The following is a 23,593-nucleotide window of genomic DNA, read 5'->3' on the forward strand; positions in this document are numbered from 1 at the left end:
GCTCGAGGCCGAGAAGAGTGCGGCCGTGGAGCGCACCGAGCGGGAGAGGTATGAGGCTGAGGTTGGCAAGGTGCGGCAAGAGCTCCAGGTTCTCATGAAGAAACATGAGAGTTTGGAGCTTGACTCGAAGACGCGAGCGTCCGAGCTCGCGGCAGCTATAGAAAATGCCAAGTCTGCCAAGGCCGAGTCCCAGAAGACCCTCCAGGAGTTGGATGAGGTGAAGAAGATTGCGGCGGGTAAGGCATTCTTTATGCAAAGCAAACACATAAATGTGAGTTACCTGTTACTTACCCGAATCCGGAGCTCTCCAGGAGCGTTCACAGATCTTCCCCGGAGTGTATCTGATGCCGCCACATTCTATCGAGCCGAGGAGGGCAGCTCGATGGAGAAGGTGTTCTGGTCTCAGTACGCTGAGGCCGGACACCCCGTGCCCCTGAGCGACCAGCTGAAGCAACTGGTCGAGCTCCACAAGGCGGCCGAACAGGCCATAAAGGGCATCCTAGTTCGGCTGTGGCCTAGAGAGGCTTTGCCTGGGAGCTATTTTGGGCTGGTGCGGCGGCTGGTGGAGGCCTGTCCGAGGCTTGAAGACATCAAGAGCTCCGTCTGCATTGAAGGTGCCCGTAGGGCCCTTGCCCGTGTTAAGGTGCACCGGGGCAAGCTAGATGCGGAGAAGCTTGTGAGGGACAGGCCACCGCCGGGGAAAGGGCATCGCAAGCCCGAGAATTATTATAAGGATATTCTGAAGGGTGCCCGCCTTGTTGCGGATGAATGTACCAAGGATGTATTTTTTGAGTAAATCCCGCTCATGTTATCCTGTGCGCTGAAAACTTGTTCATATGCGCTAAGCAATGCTGCTTGAATTTAAAATTTACCTTCTGTGCGGCTGTTTATCAATACTGAGAGATGGCGAGTCGTCGGCTTCTGCCCCCATGCCGCTAGTGCTTGGGTGTTCGGGGATAAACCTGGGCGCTCTTTTTCCCATATTTGGGTCCTTCGAGGGAGGCGCTCAGCCCAACGAACGAGGCAATCGGACTATAATGCGTGAACACTCTCACTTAGCCATAGAATTCTATAATTTTAAATTTCGGCGAATCCCCTAGTATTCGGAAGACCGATTTCGGGGCGCTATCCACGCCTTGGCCGGACAGAGCCGACTCCTCGCCCGAAGCGGCATAAGTCTTTAGGGACTCGAAAAAACCTCTCGAACAGCGACCAGCTCTCGCTTCATCATGACAGTCAGTTTTAGCTTTCTCCACTGAGGTGCTCGGCCCAGCTCAACTGGGGCACAATCGCAGTGGTTCTCCTAGTGCTACCTTAGCCGATATAGCGGAACGTAAGGCACCAAAACATAGGAGCCGGGCAAACCTAACTATTGACCCAAGACATGATTCGGAGTCGATGCATATAATGCTATAAGTTCGGGGTGCCGCACTTGTTAAAGTGTTTGGACTTCTCACACCATGTTGAGGGGTACTGAAGCCCCTGGCGTATTTTGGCCGTACCAAAGTGTACGGGTGCGACATGTCATTAAGGAACATATATATGTTAAAAAAAGGGTAATGCAAAAAATAGAGAAAAGCTATGCATTGTTCATAAAAAATAGCTGCGATCAAGGCAGAACGATACAAGTGATGCGGTAAACGAAAAGTTGGACTATTTAACATGTCTGCTCCAGGGGCAAGCTGCGGAATAGTATGCGAAACAGGTATACTGCTCATGATAGAGACCACCTGTGATTTCCGTAATGCGGCATGGCTTGTCTGCTTCCCTGGTTCTTGCACCATTTGTGCGGCAGTTGAATTGCCGAACAGGCCGTCCGAAGAGTAGAGTCCTGAAAGTAAGAGAAAAGTAAAAAATCGGCAGCCCCTGGTGTGGTTTAAGCCGTGTTTTGGGCGTGCCGTGATGGTGCCCCTCCCCCTATGCCCATGGTATTTCCAGAGCGCGGTTATGGACGCGAGGTACTGGCGTCGCCTTTTTGCGAGGGTTGGGGTTGGGGCCGTATTGCTACGCCTGCTCGGAACGTGCCAGGCGGTCTTGTTGTAGGTTACTCCGGGCGCGCTTGACGGTGTCCAATCGTTGAATGGCCGGATTAGAGAACTGCCTGGAGAGGCTGCTTTGTACTTCCGCTGCGAGGGCCGCCGTGTGCTCCTCCGTTCGAAGGGAGCGTTCGGTGTTTCCATTGACCGTAATTGCTGCTCGAGGGCCTGGCATCTTGAGCTTAAGGTATGCGTAGTGCGGGACCGCATTGAACTTGGCAAATGCGGTTCGCCCGAGCAGTGCATGATAACCACTGCGGAACGGGACTATGTCGAATATTAACTCCTCGCTTCGGAAATTATCCAGAGATCCGAAGACCACTTCAAGTGTGACTGGGCCTGTGCAGCTGTCCTCTATACCTGGTATTACGCCTTTAAAGGTCGTTTTGGTGGGCTTAATCCTCGAGGAATCTATGCCCATTTTCCGCACTGTATCCTGGTAAAGCAGGTTCAGGCTACTACTGCCGTCCATAAGGACTCTAGTGAGATGAAATCCGTCAATAATTGGGTCGAGAACCAATGCGGCGAATCCGCCATGACGGATGCTAGTGGGATGGTCTCTTCGATCAAAGGTGATCGGGCAGGAGGACCATGGGTTAAACTTTGGGGCGATTGGCTCTACCGCGTATACGTCCCTTAACGCGTGCTTCCGCTCCCTCTTGGGGACGTGGGTGGCGTATATCATGTTCACCGTCCGCACTTGTGGGGGAAAGCCCTTCTGTCCATTGTTGTTCGGCGGCCGGGGCTCCTCGTCGTCATCGCTATGCGACCCCTTGTCTTCATTGTCAGCAGTTAATCTGCCTGCCTACTTGAACACCCAACAGTCCCTATTGGTGTGATTGGCCGGCTTTTCGGGGGTGCCATGTATTTGGCACAAGCGGTCGAGTATTCGGTCCAAGCTGGATGGGCCCCTGGGATTCCTTTTGAATGATTTTTTCCGCTGACCGGATTTAGAGCCTCTGAATCCGGCATTAACTGTCGTATCCTTGGCATTGTCGCCGTTGATGCGGCGCTTCTGTTGGTTGTGACGCGACCTGCCACTAATGTCCCTGGTGTCCGAACGACCAGGGTTCTTGGTCATATTGTTGCTACGAGCAAGCCAACTGTCTTCTCCCGTGCAAAAGTGGGTCATGAGTGCCGTGAGTGCTGCCATAGATTTCGGCTTCTCATGTCCTAGGTGCTGGGCAAGCCACTCGTCACGGATATTATGCTTGAAGGCTGCTAAGGCCTCTGCGTCCGGACAGTCGAGTATTTGATTTTTCTTTGTTAGGAACCGTGTCCAGAATTGCCTGGCCGATTCGTCTGGCTGCTGAATTACGTGGCTTAGGTCGTCAGCGTCTGGGGGTCGCACATAGGTGCCCTGGAAATTGTCAAGGAATGCGGCTTCCAGGTCCTCCCAACAACTGATTGACCCTGTTGGCAGGCTGTTAAGCCACTGCCGGGCTGGTCCTTTAAGCTTGAGTGGGAGGTATTTGATGGCGTGAAAATCATCGCCGCGGGCCATGTGGATATGAAGGAGATAATCCTCGATCCATACCGCGGGGTCTATTGAGCCATCATATGATTCGATGTTTACGGGTTTGAAACCCTCGGGGATTTGATGATCCATTATTTCGTCTGTGAAGCACAAAGGGTGTGCGGCGCCTCTGTACTGGGCGTTATCATGATGTAGCTCCAATGAGCTTTGTCTACTGTGTTTGGCCCTGCTGAATTTGTGGCCGGCGTGACGGTTGTCGTCTCGAGCCGTGGGGTGCCTACGCGATCCGTAGATCGATCTTGTTTGCCTTGTCTTGTTCTCCAACATGTCTCGTAAGTCCGGCGCATATTCCCGTGCCTTGGTATGGGGTGCGGCTTGGGTGGAGGGCCATGAGGCCTCTCTGTCACGGCCACGAGGTGGCCTGTCGGCCGCATCGAGTGCTTCCTCCTCTAATCAGGGTAGCAACCTGTGCTTCGGGTAGCACTTGGAGGGGCGTTCGGGTTTACGCTCTTCGGCCGCGAGGACTTCAGTCCATCTATCGACTAGCCAACCTTGATCAGCTTTAAGTTGTTTCTGTTTTTTCTTGAGGCTTCTTGCCGTGGCCATAAGCCTGCATTGAAAACGCTCTTGTTCGACGGGATCCTCTGGCACGGCAAATTCGTCGTCGGCGAGGCTTGCCTTCCACGCCAAGGAAAGTCCCTTCCGGACACGGGACGGAGTCTTCAATCTTGTATCTTCATAGTCCAGGAGTCCGGGTTGAAGGTATAGTTCGGCTATCCGAACACCCCCTAATCCAGGACTCCCTCAGTGGGATTATATCGGAATGAACAAGGGGGTTTTGCTTGGCTGGCACTTCTGAAGATAGTATAGCTGTTCGTCGGTGTCATCGAACTCATCGTCGGAACATACATCTATTGAGGGGGAACAACCACCGACTAGCAAAGAAGGAACATAATCAATGCAATGCACATTCACATGAATGATATGTCATATTAAAGTACTGAATTGACCTAGTGCAACAGTTAGTCATATTCATTGAAGTGGAAATCAAACCTATAGGAAATTCCAACTCCAATACTAGTTACCATTTATTTCATAATCATGAATTGTCCTATTCAGTTAGGTTAACTCGTTCAAACATGCATGAAAATGCCATATTCAGATTCTTTGGGGTTTTCCAATCATTTTACATATATAAATCTTTTCAATCTGAGTTACAGATTATTTACTATGAATTTTAGAAGTTTAGGGTAATTTCTGAAATTTCTTGGTTATTTCGAATTAGAATAAATCCAGAAAAGGATTTACTGCGTCAGCCTGGCGTCAGTGTGACGTCAGCGATCAACTGACCCGGTCCAGGTCAAACCTGAGCGGTGGGTCCCGCGTGTCAGTGTCTAACAAAACTAACCAAGCTTAGTTAATACTAATCTAACTTAGTTAGCCGGGAGGGGTCCACTGTAAGTGACCGGTGGGGTTGTTAGTGCCTAAACTAATTAGGCCACTTCAGCCAGCGACGACCACAGCCGACGGTGGGGGTTCGCCGGAGTTGCGCCAGAGGCGACGGATCTACGCGCCGAGGGAACCAGAAGGTAGCCCGTGCCCCGCGCGCATCCAGAGAAAGCAACGGGAGGGCGTGGGGTGGCCGGAGTTCGCCGGAAGCGAGCTCGTGGCGGTGGTCGGAGTGCGGGCGGGGTCGGGTTTGGCGCTACGATGCATGGGAGGAGAAGCTGGTGGGTGCAACATGCTCATGGTGGTGCACTGGGCGCGCTTACGGGCTCAAACGTGGGTGGCGGCAGATGTTGCCGCGGTGGTGCCATGGACGGCGGGTGGAAGCTCACGGCTCCGGTGAATTTGACGGCTATGCAATGCAAACGAGGCAGGGGAGAGAGGGATTCAACGTAGGATCTATAGCGAGGTCGTCGGTGATCTCAGCGCTCTTGGGGACGGTTTGGAGACGACGGAACATCAGTGGCGATCACCAGCGGCAGAGGACGAAGATGACGAGGTAGCCGGCGATGTGGGGCGCCTGGCGGCGCGTGGATCTTCGTAGATGATGAAGACGACATTGTGGTGCTTCTGGGCGGGTTGGCAAGGTGAGGGAGGGCCGGTGGCCGCGGTGGCGGTGGACGACGGCGACAAGCTCCGCTCGGTGGCTGCGTGCGAGAAATAGAGGAGGGGAGAGAGAACGGGAGTGAGCGGGTTGTGTTCGGGGACGGACGTGGCAATGTATTGGTGGTTCTAGGCACAGGCAGGCACGGTGGAGGCGGCCGGGCGCGTGCCCACGCGCGGTGGCCACATGCCTCGCGTCCTTCTGGCGCGAGGTGGGAGACGGTGGTGGCTCTGTTGGGCTAGGCCAGGTAAGTGGGCCGCCAGGTAGGTTTGGGGCCAGGTAGGTTTTCCCTCTCTTCTGTCTTTCTATTTCTTTTTGTTTTCTATTTTCTGAAGTTTGTTTTGATTTGATTTAAAATATCAAATCATTTTAGTAGCTTCTGAAAAGATTTATGTGGTTTGATACTAAATATTCAAAGCCACTCATAGGTTCTCAGGGTTATCGGATTTATATTGTATCCATAGCAAATATAAATCTAGTTCAAATAATTATTGATTTAATTCAAAGTCCCAAAATAATCATTTCTGAGATTCCAAAAATATTGGTTTGAGTTTTAGCTCTTGCCAATATTTTCAGAGATTAGCAGGAAAATTTTCTTGGGCTAATTTGAAAAGATTTTAATGTTGATCATTTTTAAAGGTTTCTGAGGCTTTGAAAATTCCCTCAATTCAACTTCCTTGAAATTAAAATGATGCATGGATGCTTGATGCAACTAATACACTCAGGTATTCTAGGGCTGTGACAACTCACCCCCCCTAAATAAGAATCTCGTCCTGAGATTCAAGACGTGAGGTGCTACCTCTTGAGCACTGCGTAGGTTTTCCCCGAAGAGGAAGGGATGATGCAGCAAAATAGCGTAAGTATTTCCCTCAGTTTTTTGAGAACCAAGGTATCAATCCAGTAGGAGGCTACGCGCTAGTCCCTCGTACCTGCACAAAACAAATAAATCCTCGCAACCAACGCGATAAGGGGTTGTCAATGCCTACACGGCCACTTACGAGAGTGAGATCTGATAGATATGATAAGATAATATTTTTGGTATTTTTGTGATAAAGATGCAAAGTAAAATAAAAGCAAAGTAAAAGCAAAGGAAATAACTAAGTATTGGGAGATTAATATGATGAAGATAGACCCGGGGGCCATAGGTTTCACTAGTGGCTTCTCTCGAGAGCATAAGTATTCTACGGTGGGTGAACAAATTACTGTTGAGCAATTGACAGAATTGAGCATAGTTATGAGAATATCTAGGTATGATCATGTATATAGGCATCACGTCCGAGACAAGTAGACCGACTCCTGCCTGCATATACTACTATTACTCCACTCATCGACCGCTATCCAGCATGCATCTAGAGTATTAAGTTAATGAAAACAGAGTAACGCCTTAAGCAAGATGACATGATGTAGAGGGATAAACTCATGCAATATGATGAAAACCCCATCTTGTTATCCTCGAAGGCAACAATACAATACGTGCCTTGTTGCCCCTACTATCTCTGGGAAAGGACACCACAAGATTGAACCCAAAGCTAAGCACTTCTCCCATTGCAAGAAAGATCAATCTAGTAGGCCAAACCAAACTGATAATTCGAAGAGACTTGCAAAGATAACCAATCATACATAAAAGAATTCAGAGAAGATTCAAATACTGTTCATAGATAGACTTGATCCTAAACCCACAATTCATCGGTCTCAACAAACACACCGTGAAAAGAAGATTATAACGATTAGTTCTCCACAAGAGAGGGGGAGAACATGGTATTGAGATCCAAAAAGAGAGAAGAAGCCATCTAGCTACTATCTATGGACCCGTAGGTCTGAGGTGAACTACTCACACTTCATTGGAGGGGCTATGGTGTTGATGTAGAAGCCCTCAGCGATCGATGCCCCCTCCGACGGAGCTCCGGAACAGGCCCCAAGATGGGATCTCGTGGATACAGAAAGTTACGGCAGTGGGATTAGGGTTTTGGCTCTGTATCTGATCGTTTGGGGGTACATAGGTATATATAGGAGGAAGGAGTACGTCCGTGGAGCAACAAGGGGCCCATGAGGGTGGAGGGCGCGCCTGGGGGGGTAGGCACGCCCCCTACCTCGTGGCCTCCTCTTTTGTGTCTTGACGTAGGGTCCAAGTCTCCTGGGTCTTGTTCGTTGAGAAAATCACATCCCCGAAGGTTTCATTCTGTTTGGACTCCGTTTGATATTCCTTTTCTTTGAAACCCTAAAACAGGCAAAAAACAACAATTCTAGGCTGGGCCTCCGGTTAATAGGTTAGTCCCAAAAATAATATAAAAGTGGATAATAAAGACCAATAATGTCCAAAACAGTAGATAATATAGCATGGAGCAATCAAAAATTATAGATACGTTGGAGACATATCAAGCATCCCCATGCTTAATTCCTGCTCGTCCTCAAGTAGGTAAATGATAAAAAAAGAATTTTTGATGCGGAGTGCTACTTGGCATAATTTTAATGTAATTCTTCTTAATTGGGGTATGAATATTCACATCCGAAAGATTCAAGACAAAAGTTCATATTGACATAAAAATAACTATACTTCAAGCATACTAACTAAGCAATTATGTCTTCTCAAAATAACATGGCCAAATAAAGTTCACCCCTACAAAATCATATAGTTTAGTCATGCTCCATTTTCGTCACACAAGAATGCTCTCATCATGCACAACCCCGATGACAAGCCAAGCAATTGTTTCATACTTTAGTAATCTCAAACCTATAAACTTTCACGCAATATATGAGCGCGAGCCATGGACATAGCACTATGGGTGGGATAGAATATAATGAGGGGGGTTATGTGGAGAAGACAAAAAGGATAAAGTCTCACATCAACGAGGCTAATCAATGGGCTATGGAGATGCCCACCGATTGATGTTAATGCAAGGAGTAGGGATTGCCATGCAACGGATGCACTAGAGCTATAAATGTATGAAAGCTCAACAAAATAAACTAAGTGGGTGCGCATCCAACTTGCTTGCTCACGAAGACCCAGGGCACTTGAGGAGGCCCATTGTTGGAATATACAAGCCAAGTTCTATAATGAAAATTCCCACTAGTATATGAAAGTGACAAAACAAGAGACTCTCTATCATGAAGATTACGGTGCTACTTTGAAGCACAAGTATGGCAAAGGATAGTAACATTGTCCCTTCTCTCTTTTTCTCTCATTCATTTTTTGGGGCCTTCTCTTTTTTATGGCCTTTCTCTTTCTTTTTTTTCTTTTTTGGGGCCTTCTCTTTTTTTATGGCCTTTCTCTTTTTTTATAATTCCTCACTTGGGACAATGCTCTAGAAAATGATGATCATCACACTTATATTTATTTACAAATCAATGATTACAACTCGATACTAGAACAAAAGATGACTCTATATGAATGCCTCCACGGTGTACCGGAATATACAATGGACCAAGAGTGACTTGTATGAAAGAATTATGAACGATGGCTTTGCCACAAATACTATGTCAACTACATGATCATGCTAAGCAATATGACAATAATGAATGTGTCATGATAAACGGAATGGTGGAAAGTTGCATGTCAATATATCTCGGAATGGCTATGGAAATGCCATAATAGGTAGGTATGGTGGCTGTTTTGAGGAAGATATAAGGAGGTTTATGTGTGAAAGAGCGTATCATATCACGAGGTTTGGATGCACCGGCGAAGTTTGCGCCAACTCTCAATGTGAGAAAGGGCAATGCACGGTACCAAAGAGGCTAGCAAGGACAGAATGGTGAGAGTGCGTATAATCCATGGACTCAACATTAGTCATAAAGAACTCACATACTTATTTCAAAAATCTACAAGTCATCAAAAACCTTGGCACTACGCGCATGCTCCTAGGGGGATAGATTGGTAGGAAAAGACCATTGCTCGTCCCCGACCGCCACTCATAAGGAGGACAATCAAATAACACCTCATGTTTCAAATTTGTTACATAACATTTACCATACATGCATGCTACGGGACTTGCAAACTTCAACACAAGCATTTCTCAATTTCACAACTATCAAACTTCTCTTAGTATTCGAAACACTCATAAGAAAATTTTACTAATCTTGAATACCTAGCATATTAGGATTTTAAGCAAATTACCATGCTATTTAAGACTCTCAAAATAATCTAAGTGAAGCATGAGAGATCAATAGTTTCTATAAAACAAATCTACCACCGTGCTCTAAAAGATATAAGTGAAGTACTAGAGCAAAACTATATAACTCAAAAGATATAAGCGAAGCACATAGAGTATTCTAACAAATTTCAACTCATGTATGGGTCTCTCAAAAGGTGTGTACAGAAAGGATGATTGTGGTACACTAAAAAGTAAAGACTCAAATCATACAAGACGCTCCAAGCAAAACACATATCATGTGGCGAATAAAAATATAGCTCCAAGTAAAGTTACCGATAGAAGTAGACGAAAGAGGGGATGCCTTCCGGGGCATCCCCAAGCTTTGGCTTTTAGGTGTCCTTAGATTATCTTGGGGGTGCTATGGGCATCCCAAATCTTATTCTCTTGCCAATCCTTGTTCCATAATCCATCAAATCTTTACCCAAAACTTGAAAATTTCACAACACAAAACTCAAAGTAGAAAATCTCGTGAGCTCCATTAGCGAAAGAAAACAAAAGACCACTTCAAGGTAATGTAATCAACTCATTATTTATTTATATTGGCGTTAAACATACTGTATTCCAACTTCTCTATGGTTTATAAACTATTTTACTAGCCATAGATTCATCAAAATAAGCAAACAACACACAAAAACAGAATCTGTCAAAAACAGAACAGTCTGTAGTAATTTGTAGCTAGCGCAAGATCTGGAACCCCAAAAAATTTAAAATAAATTTATGGACGTGAGGAATTTATCTCTTAATCATATGAAAAAATAATTAACTAAATAGCACTTTCCAAATAAAAATGGCAGCAGTTCTCGTGAGCGCTAAAGTTTCTGTTTTTTTACAGCAAGTGTAACAAGACTTTCCCCAAGTCTTCCCAATAGTTCTATTTGGCACAACACTAATTAAACACAAAAAACACAACCAAAACATAGGCTAAATAAATTATTTATTACTAAACATGAGCAAAAATGAAAGAATAAAAATAAAAATAAAATTGGGTTGCCTCCCAACAAGCGCTATCGTTTAACGCCCCTAGCTAGGCATAAGAAGCAAGGATAGATCAAGGCGTTGCCATCTTTGGTAGGCAATCCATAAGTGGCTCTCATAATAGATTCATAAGGTAATTTAATTTTATTTATAGTAAAGTGTTCCATGCCTTTCCTTACTGGAAATTGGAATCTAATATTCCCTTCCTTCATATCAATAATTGCACAAATCGTTCTAAGGAAAGGTCTACCAAAAATAATAGGACATGAAGGATTGCAATCTATGTCAACAACAATAAAATCTACGGGCACATAATTCCTATTTGCAACAATAAGAACATCATTAAGTCTTCACATAGGTTTCTTAATAGTGGAATCCGCAAGGTGCAAGTTTAGAGAGCAATCATCAAAATCACGGAAACCTAACAAATCACACGAAGTCTTTGGAATCATGGAAACACTAGCACCCAAATCACATAAAGCATAGAATTCATGATCTTTAATTTTTAATTTTAATAGTTGGTTCCCACTCATCATAGAGTTTTCAGGGATAGAAACTTCCAATTCAAGTTTTTTTCCTCATAAGATTGCATCAAGGCATCAACGATATGTTTAGTAAACGCTTTATTTTGACTATAAGCGTGAGGAGAATTTAGCACGGATTGCAACAAGGAAATAGAATCAATCAAAGAGCAATTCTCATAGTTAAATTCCTTGAAATCCATAATAGTGGGTTTAGCAACATCTAGGGATTTTAATTTCTTTAATCCCACTTTTATCAATTTTAGCATCAAGATCAAAAAATTCCGAATTCTTGGAACGCCTTCTAGGTAAAGGTGGATCATATTCAGTCCCATCATTATCAAGATTCATATTGCAAAACAAAGATTTAATAGGGGACACATCAATAACTTTTAGATCTTCATCTTTATTTTCATAGGAACTAGAAGAACACGCTCTTATAAAGGCATTTTTTAGCACGCATCCTAGCGGTTCTTTCTTTACACTCATCAATGGAAATTCTCATGGATTTGAGAGACTCATTGATATCATGCTTAGGTGGAATAGATCTAAGTTTCAAAGAATCAATATCAAGAGAAATTATATCAATGTTCCTAGCCAACTCATCAATCTTAAGTATTTTTTCTTCAATCAAAGCATTGAAATTCTTTTGCGAAGTAATAAATTCTTTAATATTAGATTCAAAATCAGAGGGCATCTTATTATAATTTGCATAATAATTAATTATTAGAGGGATTACTAGGATAAGGCCTAGGATTAAAATTTCCTCTATATGCGTTGTTACCAAAATTGTTCCTACCAACAAAATTCACATCCATAGATTCATTATTATTCTCAATCAAAGTAGACAAGGGCATATCATTAGGATCAGAAGAAACATTCTTACTAGCAAATAATTTCATAAGTTCATCCATCTTTCCACTCAAAACATTAATTTCTTCTATCGCATGCACCTTTTTATTAGTAGATCTTTCAGCATGCCATTGAGAATAATTAACCATAATATTATCTAGGAGTTTAGTAGCTTCTCCTAAAGTGATTTCCATAAAAGTGCCTCCCGTGGCCGAATCTAAAAGATTTCTAGAAGCAAAATTCAATCCGGCATAAAAAATTTGTATAATCATCCACAAATTTAAACCATGAGTAGGGCAATTACGTATCATTAGTTTCATTCTCTCCCAAGCTTGTGCAACATGTTCATGATCAAGTTGCTTAAAATTCATAATATCGTTTCTAAGAGAGATGATCTTAGCGGGAGGAAAATACTTAGAGATAAAAAGCATCTTTGCACTTGTTCCATGAATCAATACTATTTTTAGGCAAAGACAAAAACCAAGCTTTAGCACGATCTCTAAGCGAAAAAGGGAATAGCTTCAATTTAACGGTATCATTATCCACATCTTTATTCTTTTGCATATCACACAAATCAACGAAGCTATTTAGATGGGTAGCGGCATCTTCACTAGGAAGGCCGGAAAACGGATCTTTCATGACAAGATTCAGCAAAGCAGTATTAATTTCACAAGATTCAACATCGGTAAGAGGAGCAATCGGAGTGCTAATAAAATCATTATTGTTGGTATTGGTGAAGTCACACAATTTAGTGTTATCTTGAGCCATCGTGACAAGCAAGCAAACTAACACACAAGCAAACAAAAAGCAAGCGGGCAAAAAGAGGCAAATAGAGAAAGAGAGTAAGGATAGAGAAAGAGGGCGAATAAAACGGCAAGGGTGAAGTGGGGGAGAGGAAAACGAGAGGCAAATGGCAAATAATGTAATGCGGGAGATAAGGGTATGTGATGGGTACTTGGTATATTGACTTTTGCATAGACCTCCTCAGCAACGGTGCCAGAAATCCTTCTTGCTACCTCTTGAGCATTGCGTTGGTTTTCCTCGAAGAGGAAGGGATGATGCAGCAAAATAGCGTAAGTATTTCCCTCTGTTTTTTGAGAACCAAGGTATCAATCCAGTAGGAGGCTACGCGCCAGTCCCTCGTACCTGCACAAAACAAATAAATCCTCGCAACCAACGCGATAAGGGGTTGTCAATCCCTACACGACCACTTACGAGAGTGAGATCTGATAGATATGATAAGATAATATTTTTGGTATTTTTGTGATAAAGATGCAAAGTAAAATAAAAGCAAAGTAAAGGCAAAGGAAATAACTAAGTATTGGGAGATTAATATGATGAAGATAGACCTAGGGGCCATAGGTTTCACTAGTGGCTTCTCTCGAGAGCATAAGTATTCTACAGTGTGTGAACAAATTACTGTTGAGCAATTGACAGAATTGAGCATAGTTATGAGAATATCTAGGTATGATCATGTATATAGGCATCACGTCTGAGACAAGTAGACCGACTCATGCCTGCATCCACTACTATTACTCCACTCATCGACCACTATCCAGAATGCATCTAGAGTATTAAGTTAATGAAAACAGAGTAACGCCTTAAGCAAGATGACATGATGTAGAGGGATAAACTCATGCAATATGATGAAAACCCCATCTTGTTATCCTCGATGGCAACGATACAATACGTGCCTTACTGCCCCTACTGTCACTGGGAAAGGACACCACAAGATTGAACCCAAAGCTAAGCACTTCTCCCGTTGCAAGAAAGATCAATCTAGTAGGCCAAACCAAACTGATAATTCGAAGAGACTTGCAAAGATAACCAATCATACATAAAAGAATTCAGAGAAGATTCAAATATTGTTCATAGATAGACTTGATCATAAACCCACAATTCATCGGTCTCAACAAACACACTGCAAAAAGAAGATTCCATCGAATAGTTCACCACAAGAGAGGGGGAGAACATTGTATTGAGATCCAAAAAGAGAGAAGAAGCCATCTAGCTACTAACTATGGACCCGTAGGTCTGAGGTGAACTACTCACACTTCATGGGAGGGGCTATGGTGTTGATGTAGAAGCCCTCCGTGATCGATGCCCCATCCGGCGGAGCTCCGAAACAGGCCCCAAGATGGGATCTCGTGGATACAGAAAGTTACGGCGGTGGAATTATAGTTTTGGCTCCGTATCTGATCGTTTGGGGGTACGTAGGTATATATAGGAGGAAGGAGTACGTCGGTGGAGCAACAGGGGGCCCACGAGGGTGGAGGGCGCGCCTGGGGGGTAGGCGCGCCCCTACCTTGTGGCCTCCTCTTTTGTGTCTTGACGTAGGGTCCAAGTCTCCTGGGTCTTGTTCGTTGAGAAAATCACGTTCCCGAAGGTTTCATTCCGTTTGGACTCCGTTTGATATTCCTTTTCTTTGAAACCTTAAAATAGGCAAAAACAACAATTCTGGGCTGGGCCTCCGGTTAATAGGTTAGTCCCAAAAATAATATAAAAGTGGACAAAAGGCCAATAATGTCCAAAACAGTAGATAATATAGCGTGGAGCAATCAAAAATTATAGATACGTTGGAGACGTATCATGAGGTAAGAAGACATAGGGGACACAAAGCTAACACAAACTCCACGACCCAACTGCCCTTCATACGAATGTTGATTCATTGCTTGATGTTGATCTTGATATCCTTACTTTCGAGATCTTCACTCAACTCGATGACGATGAAAGGATATTCCACAGGAAACGATCTCCTCGAAGGTAGAGCAATTCACGATGATCGTTTGAAGGGGTTCTGGGAAATGACATATTCAGTTCGGAAAGGAAACAATGGTTATAGAACAACTCAACAAATGGGAGGCACATTCCAATTGATATCGAGGATATAACTTAGTGACTGAGTGTGCTCTCAAGAACTTGAGCATGTCCATAGTCATCAAGGTCTTACCAACATCCGTGCCGAGGATCCTGGCAACACATCTTACTACCATGATGAATAGTGATGGACAATGCAGGTGCAAGGAAAGACAACACTTTCTCAGATTTCACCTTAGCGAGGCCAAGGGAACGAAATCTAGATGATTGACCGAGAGACATTTAGCACTCCGCTTCTAATGTTCTCCTTGATGTGCTAGCGTCACCCATTTATAGATATGGTTTGGTATCTAGAAGATCAGGTAAAAGATCGGACTTCGGAAGCACAAAATCCATAAGAAACAACTTCTAGAATAAGTCATGCGAAATCCTCATGGGAGGTGACCAAACGGCTTAATCAAGATACTACAACAATAGTGCTTCCAGCTAGGTGTGTCCACTTCACTGGAACCTATATCATAGCTCTTCTAAGAAGTTCCAACCATCATATCTGTCTGAAATTCAGATCTGGTTGGTAACAGGATAATTCAGACAACGTGTCTGGAAAAGAAAGTTTGCAACACAAATCGACGAGATGACGTTGCGAGATTCTCAGGAGATGAACTACGATAGCAAGCTCCAAAACATGAGCTGGTTTTGCTACACACATGTGAACACGATGTCCCAGACAAGCATGACCACATAGTAGTCTTATAACAAAACACTACCGGGTTCTGGTTGGGAACCATCATCGAGGATAGCAAAGTCCTTACTTAAGGCATGATTAGCTCTTAAGAAGGAACTTCTTCTCCTTGAACAAGTCAATCAGTGGCTTGGTGTGCTAGGAAACACATATGGAATGAATGTAGCTAATCTCACCAACAAAAGTGTACTTCACACATGCATGACTAACTTGGGATGATTCCAGAGGAAGCAACATTGACTTTCTCGAGTTCACGACGGCAACTTGCATCAAATGCACATGAATTAGAGGAAGTCACTTCTCCCATCCAAGCATAAGCTTCATGAACGGAACACGAAGGCATTGCTTACAACGTTTCCAACACTAGCTTAATGTCCAACAATGTCAGGACCCCGATTCCAAGTCACATCGATCTAGCCGGTAACACTTCATATCACTTTGCGGCCTCACGCACGGTATCTCACGGGTGTCGCCTTACCATGGCCCGGGACCGTTTGCGCCTTTTGGCTCATGTATATGATAGTGTCGCTAGCATCCATATGATAGAGAACCCGGGCCGACATGGCTAGTCGTGAACCCAAAGCGGCACAGACCTATGGAGATAGGAATACATGAATCACATCGAGCATGTCGGTCATCAGCGAGTGATTCCGGGCTGTAGCACTGGGCTAACAGGACTCCGGGGAACCCGGGCTGTAGCAGGATAGGCAGGACTCCGGAACTCACCGCGTGACATTTCCCCGAAGGGACAGACATAGGAACAAAGTGAAACACATGCCGGCCAGTCAAGTGTCCTGAACAGTAGTGCTGGGCTAGCAGGACTCCGGTGAACCGGGCTGTAGCGGACTACTATGGCTCGAGGAACACTAGACTACATTTCCCCATAAGAAAGGCTGCCAAGGATAAACAACTAGATTGTCGGATCCCACTCATACCAAGCATTTCAATCATACACACAATATGCCCGATATGAGTACATACAACATGGCATCACAACAAAACTCTACAACTCAAGTACTTTATTTAAAGGCTCCAGAGAGCCATACATAACATGTTCATACAGATAGGGGTCACATGACCCAACACTCAAGTCATACAAACATACAAGCACATGCGGAAGCAACTAGTCTGAGTACAGCCTCTAGAAAGAAGGAAGGCTTCTCGAAGCCTGTCTATCTACATAAGGCCCTCCATGGCCAGGATCACCACCCGGGTGGCTAGTCACTCGTCGACGTCAAGGTCTATGTAGAACCCATCGGAGTGGGCGGTGTCATCTGAAAACAGTAATTAAGCAAACATGAGTACAAAGGTACTCAGCAAGTCTTACATCAGATCCTACTATACATGCTTATCCTCAAGAAGGTGGTGGGGTTAATGCAGCAAGCCAGCTTTGACTCTTGGCTAAGCTATCCTACGGAACTCCACTAGTAAAATAGTTTTCACACACGAGTCCACTACTCACCATCACAATACTCCACCGGGGATCCTATCTCGTCATCCTACGAGAGGGCCATCCTCGGTACTCACGCTTATCTTGAGTCTTTTATTAGTATCCATTGACTTGTCTATGAACTGTATAGGCAACCAAGTAGTCCTTTACCGCGGACGCGGCTATTCGAATAGTTTTATACACTGCAGGGGTGTACTTCTTCATAAACGCTTTCACAACTTACCGCCGCTTACACGACATGTACTCGGAAACCTTCAAGCGGAAGCCCAGCGAGGGTGTCGGCCACGGCCTACCTAAACACTTAAGTCTCTAGTCCAGGTTTATCGCCTATCCAGGTTCCATCCGCAGGGAGTCCGGCCGAGGTTTCCACATAGGGCCCCGAACGATGTGAACAAGGTCCCGAGACGCCTAACGGGCGCCCGGCATACCCGGCCACGGTGTATCTACCGCAACATAGCCCACCCCTAGGGTCAGCGCTACGCACGGCCGCCAACACATAACCTACAAACACCAGAAACTATTTGCAACTCCTGGACAGAGTACTAAGGTGATTAAGAAGCCGAGAGGGTCCATTGGTTTCGGGCCCAATGTACGGTAGTAACTGCATCTTAAATCACACATACAGATCTCAGTTCTTAGGGACGGCCTCAATGAAACAACCCACCATGTACTCCTACATGGCCTCTCATCGATACCTTTACCAAAACATGTTCAACACATCCCTCACATTACCGACATAAGAATTTCACTCTAGCCCATCACCCAGATGAACCAGACCTGACACAACTCTAAGCATAGCAGGCATAGCAAGGTAGGAATCACATACATGGCTCAATCAACTCCTACACATGCTAGTGGGTTTCATCTAGTTACTGTGGCAATGACAGGTCATGCAGAGGATAAGGGTTCAACTACCGTAGCACACATCAGTTTGAATCGCGTTGTCTTAATGCAGTAAACAAGAGCAGAAGCGAGAACATGGGTTTGTATCGGAATGATCAATGGTTGCTTGCCTGATGGAGTGGTAGTGGGATACTGCCCTTCGGTTGGATACTCGTGAATATCCTTGGAGGCAGAACCTACCACAAAGAACACATTGGAACACAATCAACACATGACGATATGCAACAATATGATGCATGCTATGACATGGCAATATGAATGTGTCTTGGCCTAATGCAAGTTATAGTAGAAAGGAATGAACTCATTTGAATCAAAGATTCAAATATTAGCTCATTAAACATGGCCTTAATAGTGCATTTTCTTATTCTACTTAAATAGCAAGGTAAACTTGTTTTGTCATGCATGAAACCATTACAGATGGATAGATTGAATTTTTCTGATCATTTTTCATATATAAATCTTTGCATTTGGAGCTATGGTTGATTTTCTATGATTTTTAGAAGTTTTAACTATTTTCTGGAATTTCTTGAATAAAGTTAAATCCAGAAAATGCATTACTGCGTCAGCATTGCATCAAGCTGACCTCAGCAGGTCAAAGGCACCAGCCCAGGTCAGACCTGACTGGTGGGACCCTTCTGTCGGCCTCTCGGCTAATTAACAGGGTTAGATTAACACTAATTAGCTGTCAGTGGGGTCTAGGCCCACATGTCAGTGACTAATTCAATTAAAATTAATTAAAACTAATCCTAATTTAGTTAGCAGACCGGCCCCACCTGTCATAGAATCAGGGGGGTGTACCTGGGCCCACCTAGGGGTCAAACTGGGTCAAACTCGCCGGTCAACAGGGCTAATCCCGCCGGCGTTGAGTCGCCGGCGAGGCCGAGACGGCGGAGGGCTTTGAAAAATGCCCTCCGGCGACCAAAACGACGGCGGAGAAGTGCTACGCGTAGCTGGGGAGCTGCCGCATCCAGTGGTGCAAGTTGTTGGACACGGGGACGCAGGAAACGACGCCGGCGAGCTCGACAGCGGCGGTCGGAGTTTGGCCAACGGCGGGTTAGGCGATGCAGGGCGCTAGGGGAGGCGCTGGTGTGTGCTACGTGCTCCTGGTGAGGTGTGGAGCACGGTGGTGTGCCCGGCTTCAAGCCACTGTGGCTCTGGCCACGACGACGATGAGGCACGGCACCGGCGAGCTTCGGCCGTGGTGGAAGATGGAGCTAGGGGACGGAAACGGAAGGGTCGAGCACGGGGAAAGAAGCAGGAGCTCACAGGGAGTCGTGTGGCAGTCTCAGCGGGCTCGGGGATGGGCTGGAGAAGAGGTGCGGTCGCCGGCGATCTCAGATGCCCGAGGTAGAAGACGATGGCGATGGCGGTGTTGCAGGGCCTCCGGCGAAGCGTGGCTCGGTGGGTAGGGCGAGGGAGTCGAGGCGGAGCTGATGGGCTCGTCGGATGGGCGAGGGGATGTCTCTAGCGGCGACTACGGTGATCGGCAGCGAGGAACGCGCTCGGCCGTCGTGGGAGAGAGTGAGGGAGACAAGGGGGGAGTGCGATAGGATGAGAGGGGACGTGGGGGTCGCGTGGCACCTCTAGGCATCTCCGGGCATCGGCGGAAGCAGGAGGTGGCCAGCGCATGGCCGGCGCGCGGCGAGCACGCGCCCCTGCCTCCTGGCGCAAGGTAGGGGGTGACTGGCGCTGGCCAGTCGGCTGGGCCGAGCCAGGTAAGGCCCAGGTGGCTTCCTTCTCTTTTTTTGACTTTGTTTCTGTTTTCTATTTAACTGCAACTGTTTAGCTTTATTAAAAATACTAAAACATTTCCAAAAATCCTGAAAATAAATGTAAGCTCTGTTTAGAATATTTCCAACAGGAAACATTTATTCCGAGAATGATTTGAGCATTTAAATTATTTTATAGCATTTAAATGCCCAAATTCAAATACTTATGATTTAATTCAATGACCTTCTGTTGACCTAGAAAATTGTGCACCAATTTTGCCAGAGGTTCTAACCCAAGACAAAGAGGGTGAACTTTTTAGAAGGGCATTTCAGGTTCATTGCAAATAATTTTAGTAAACCCTAGTTGTTTCCAGGGGGTGTTGGGGGTTTCTGCCTTCCCCATTTCAAACTTAAAAGAAATTTAAACATGATGCACACTCTAATGCTTGAACTAGCTAGGGTGTGACAACTCACCCCCACTCAAAAGAATCTCGTCCCGAGATTTAGGATCCTCCGGGAAGAAGGTGGGGTACTCAAGTCGAAGACGATCCTCCCTTTCCCAAGTGGCTTCTTTCTCGGAATGGTGTGACCATTGAACCTTGAGAAACTTGATATTCTGACGTCGGGTGGTACGCTCGGCCTGATCAAGGATACGAACGGGATATTCCCGATAGGAGAGGTTATCTTGTAGATCAAGCGTTTCGTGGTCCACTCCACGGATAGGATCCGCGAAGCAACGCCTGAGTTGTGAAACGTGGAAGACATCATGAACTCTGGAAAGATGCGGAGGTAGTTCCAATTGGTAAGCAACTTCTCCTCATTTGGCAAGAATGCGAAAGGGTCCAATGTAACGAGGGGCCAATTTGCCTTTGATACCGAAACGATGGGTTCCCTTTAACGGAGTAACCCGAAGGTAAGCCTTCTCGTCGACTTCATAAGTCATAGGCTTATGTTTACGATCATATTGACTCTTTTGACGAGATTGGGCTGTTTTCAATTTCTCACGAATAACGCGAACCTGCTCTTCTGCTTCCTGAATCATATACGGGCCAAAGAGTTGTCTTTCCCCGGTTTCTGACCAGTTAAGAGGCGTTCGACATTTTCGTCCATAGAGAACTTCAAAAGGAGCCTTGCCTAAGATGGCTTGATAACTATTGTTATAAGCAAACTCCGCGAATGGAAGGCATTTGTCCCAACTCATTCCGAACGAGATGACAGAAGCTCGGAGCATATCTTCCAGAATTTGATTGACTCGCTCTACTTGACCACTTGATTGAGGATGGAAGGCGGTACTAAAAGAGAGACGAGTTCCCATAGCATTTTGGAAACTTTCCCAAAATCGAGAGGTGAAGAGACTCCCACGGTCTGAGTTAATTTCCAATGGAACACCATGAAGAGACACTATTCGGGAGATGTATAAATCGGCTAGCTGGCTAGCGGTGATACTCTCACGAACAGGTAGAAAGTGGGCTACTTTGGAAAGTCGGTCGATCACGACAAAGATGGCATTATTCCCTCTCTTGGTTCTGGGAAACCCAGTGATGAAATCCATACTGATTTTATCCCATTTCCATTCGGGAATAGCCAAAGGTTGAAGGGTGCCAGCAGGCCATTGATGCTCTGCTTTAACACGACGACAAACGTCGCAATTGGAAATGTATTGAGCGATTTCTCTCTTCATCCTAGTCCACCAAAACCTCTGGCGTAGGTCTTGATACATTTTAGTACTACCGGGATGAATGGTGAGAGGGGATTCATGAGCTTCCTTAAGGATCAGCCGCCTCAGGTTTCGTGCCTTTGGAACCACTAGGCGATTCCCAAAGTATACGACACCTTGATCATCAATGGAGAAACAATTCGCGACTCCTTTCTTAATGTTTCTCTTAATACGGGAGATTCCCGGATCTACCTTCTGTGCCTTGATGATCTGATCCGTAAGGGTAGGTTTCGCCACCATGGTGGATAGGAATCCTCGAGGAACAATGTGAAGATTAAGCTTACGAAATTCCTCATGGAGAAGTGGTTGACTTTGTTGTAACATCAGGTTGTTACAATAGGACTTACGACTTAGTGCATCAGCCATGACATTGGCTTTGCCCGGAGTGTAAGTTATTCCTAAGTCGTAATCCGAGATCAACTCAACCCAACGTCTTTGCCTGAGATTCAAATCCGGTTGGGTGAATATATATTTCAAACTTTGGTGATCGGTGAAGATCTCGCAACGATTACCGAGAAGGTAATGTCGCCAAGTTTTAAGTGCATGGACTACAGCTGCAAGCTCTAGATCATGTGTGGGATAATTTTCCTCATGTGGGTGTAATTGCCGTGAAGCATAGGCAATTACCTGACGATCTTGCATGAGTATGCAACCTAGTCCTTGTCGCGAGGCATCGCAATATATAATAAAATCCTTGGCGAAATCTGGTGGTACCAGTACGGGAGCAGATGTCGGGCATCTTTTCAGTTCCTCAAAACTGAACTCGCACTGTGGAGTCCACTCGAACTTTTTATCTTTCTTTAGGAGTTCAGTTAGAGGTTTAGCAACCTTGGAGAAATTCTCGACGAAGCGGCGACAATAGCTTGCTAAGCCAAGGAAGCTCCGAACTTGCTTAACCGTCTCAGGTGGAGTCCAATCAAGGACGGCTTGAACTCGCTCGGGATTGACAGCAATACCCTTGCCAGAGATTACATGGCCTAGATAGGTCACTTCTGGCAACCAAAATTCACACTTGGAGAATTTGGCATAAAGGCGATGCTCTCGAAGTTTCATCAATACCAGCCTTAGATGTTCGGCATGTTCCTCTTCATTCTTGGAGTAGATGAGTATGTCATCGAAGTATACTACGACAAATTTGTCCAAGTACTCCATGAAAACTGAGTTCATTAACCGGGAGAAGGTGGCTGGGGCATTGGTTAAACCGAAGGACATCACAGTGTATTCGTATTGGCCATAACGAGTAACAAAGGCCGTTTTGGGAATGTCCCCGTTTCTGATTTTGATTTGATGGTAGCCCAACCTCAAATCCATCTTGGAAAAGACTGAGGATCCAGCGAGCTGATCATACAGATCGTTAATCCTGGGAAGCGGGTATTTGTTCTTGATGGTGACCAGGTTGACAGGGCGGTAGTCTACAACCATTCGATCTGTTCCATCCTTCTTCTTGACGAAGAGGACGAGGCAAGCCCAAGGAGAGGAACTAGGACGGATGAAACCCTTTTTCAAGGACTCATCGAGTTGGTTCTTAAGCTTGGCTAGTTCTAAGGGTGCCATCTTGTAGGGTCTTCTAGAAATTGGAACGGTTCCTGGAACAAGGTCTATCACAAACTCGACATCCCTGTCAGGTGGAACACCTGGCAGTTCTTCTGGAAAGACATCCGGAAAATCTCGGACTACCGGAACATCCTCAAGGTCTGGAAGGGGGTTGGCATTTAAGGAGTAAAGCTGGCGCTTGGCCACTCGAGTTAAGACATTGACTGTCTTGCCCGATGGGTGAGTAAGTTGAACGGTTCTAGTGGCACAATCGATCTTAGCATAATGAGCTGACATCCATTCCATACCCGAGATGATGTTTATGTCCGAGGACTTGAGAGCTATTAAGGATGCAAGGAAGACAAGTCTATCGACAAGGATTTCGTTCCCATGGCTTACTCTAGAAGTTTGCCATCTAGAGCCAGGAGTTTGAATTTCCATGGTAGAGGGCATGTCACAGAATGTCGTGTTGTGCAATCGAGCATAGTTCTCGGATATGAATGAATGAGATGCTCCAGTATCGAAAAGAACAGATGCCGGATGGCAGTTAACAAGGAGCGTACCAAGGACGACGTTGGGATCCTCATGAGCCTCCTCGGCTGA

Source organism: Triticum aestivum, chromosome 6A (assembly GCF_018294505.1).
Source record: "Triticum aestivum cultivar Chinese Spring chromosome 6A, IWGSC CS RefSeq v2.1, whole genome shotgun sequence".
Lineage (NCBI taxonomy): Eukaryota > Viridiplantae > Streptophyta > Magnoliopsida > Poales > Poaceae > Triticum > Triticum aestivum.